This window comes from Hydra viridissima, unplaced genomic scaffold (genome assembly GCF_058129835.1).
Source record: "Hydra viridissima isolate aposymbiotic clone 2 unplaced genomic scaffold, HvirCarnegie_v1 scaffold_14, whole genome shotgun sequence".
NCBI classification, from domain to species: Eukaryota; Metazoa; Cnidaria; class Hydrozoa; order Anthoathecata; family Hydridae; genus Hydra; species Hydra viridissima.
In genome coordinates, this window is record NW_028324313.1 from 9,551,088 (window position 1) to 9,553,587 (window position 2,500).

The window sequence follows — 2,500 nt, forward strand, 5'->3', positions numbered from 1 at the left end:
CTAAAGTTGCTCTACTTCACAATGTCAATTTGGATCCATTTAAACGTTTTTTGTTTCTTTAAATCAAATAAGCTTTTGGTTTTGTTTTGCAGACAACTCTTAATCGATTTTCATCTTAGAAATGAAGTTTTTGTTTCTAAAAGCGAACTAGCTTCTTTCTAAAGCAACACTTTTGAAAGTGAGCTAGCTGTTTTCTGATGCGAATAATCTTTTTAAAAGACTTTGTTCCAGTGAGCTGGACATCTCTGGTGAGACTTTTAAACTGGCTTTAAACCCTTTTAAAATGGTTTGCAGTTGGTTTTACATTCTAAAGCGACTTAGCCTTTTGTTTTGGTTTTGGTGAGCAGAGAACTCTTAACCGCCTTGATGTTCTTTTTACAAATGAAGTTATCTTTTTTAAAAGTGACCTAGCTTTTTCTTCTTAAGCAGCTTTGCATTTTTTGAGAGTGATGTAAACTTTTTATTTATTTGGAAATAGCAAAAGTGAAATAGCACTTTTCAAACATGAATAGTCTTTTTAAAAGACTTTGATCATGCAGTGAGTGAGTGAGTGAGTGAGTGAGTGAGTGAGTGAGTGAGTGAGCTAGACATTTAAGAGACTTTTAAAGTGGCTTAAGCCCTTTTAAAGTGATATGAAGCTTCTTGAATGTGACTTATTATATATTTTAAAGCGACTTAATGTGTTTCTTTAAATGTGACTTAAAATTGTTGGTTAAGTCACATCTACCATTCTTAAAATGAAAACTTGTATTTCTTTTTTAAAGAGACCTTTTGCTTCTTAATTAAAGACTTCTTTTTTTTCTAAAAGGGACTGCAGTTTTTGAAAGTGACCGAGCCTTTGAAAAAAATAAAAAGTAGGCATTTTTCACTGTGCATCTTTTTAAAATGGATTCAGCGTCTTCTGTAATGAAAACTTCTGTCTTGCAAACAAACAAATGTTTTTGAAATTCATTTTGTAGTGTGGTATGGAATTTCTGAAATAGATGTGTAGTATTTTTTAAATAGCAGTGAAGTATTTTGTAAAGTCTTCTTTTAATAAGTGGTTTACACTTTTTAAACGTTTTTGAAAATGAATTTGCTTTTTTAAATGATTTTTGCATTTATGTTCAAGAGACAGAGGGTTTTATTTTTTTTTAAGGATACTTTTTTTTAAGGATACTTAGGCAGGTGGGTATTTCTTTAACCATTTCATGTGCTGGGTTGTTGTATAACAATAAATCAAGCTAAGCTTCCCCAATTCAAATGGTGCATTCTAACCGATTGAAAACAATATTGTTTTATAAATGAGAGTTGAAAAAGGCTGTAGAAAAAGTCTAATTTAACATTTCATAGTTCCACTGTCATTTTGTAGATGTTTTTTTATGAGTTATGTTAGTTACAGAAAAATAATTGGTGCATGAAAGGGTTAAGCGGTTGGGTGTTTTCATAACCGACCGAGGACTTCCTAAGCAGCCGCGTAACTCATTAATCGGCGGGGTATTTGTTAACCGTTAGGGTTAGGGTTAACCGGACAAGAGTTTTTTTTTACCGAACAAGCGTTTCTTAAACCGAACAAGTGTTTTTTCCAGTGAGCAAGTGTTTTTTTTTTAACAGAACAAGTGTTTTTTCCAGTGAGCAAGTGTTTTTTTTTTAACAGAACAAGTGTTTTTTCCAGTGAGCAAGTGTTTTTTTTTTAACAGAACAAGTGTTTTTTCCAGTGAGCAAGTGTTTTTTTTTTAACAGAACAAGTGTTTTTTCCAGTGAGCAAGTGTTTTTTTTTTAACAGAACAAGTGTTTTTAAACAAACAAGTGCTTTTTTTTTTTTTTTTTTTTTTTACCGAAAACGGGTTTTTTTAACCGTACCACGGTTTCTTTAACCGAACAAGAGTTTTTTTTAACCGTAAGACGGTTTTTTAACCGAGCAACTATTTTTTTAAGCGAACAAGTGCTTTTTTAACCGAACAAGGGTTTTTTTAACCGTACCACCGTTTCTTTAACTGAACAAGTGTTTTTTTTTTAACCGCACAAGCGTTTTTTTTAACCGTTAGGGTTAGGGCTAGGGTTAGGGTTAGGGTTAGGGTTAGGGTTAGGGTTAGGGTTAGGGTTAGGGTTACAGGTTTTTTTTTTTTAACAGAACAATTGTAAATTTAACCGCACAAGCTTTTTTTTTTAATCGAACAAGGCTGAGTATTTTTTAAACCGAGCGAGGAACTTTTTAAAAGTTTTTTTAACCGTTAGGGTTATTTTGTTAGGCGAAAGAACACTTTATTAAACGAACACTTTTTTTAACCGCACGAGCCATTTTACTATCGAAAGAGGAATTTCTTGAGTTGCCTAGCGATATTTTAACCGAGCATGCATCTTCTTAAGTAACTGAGCATTTTTATAGGCGAATACGTTTTCTTAACCGACTTAGCGTTTTCTACGATTTTTGTGACTTTGCAAATGTTTCTTGGACGTTTTGCAAACAAGTCGGACTCTTTTTAAAAACTTAAACTCTTGTCCCATTAAAAATTGAATG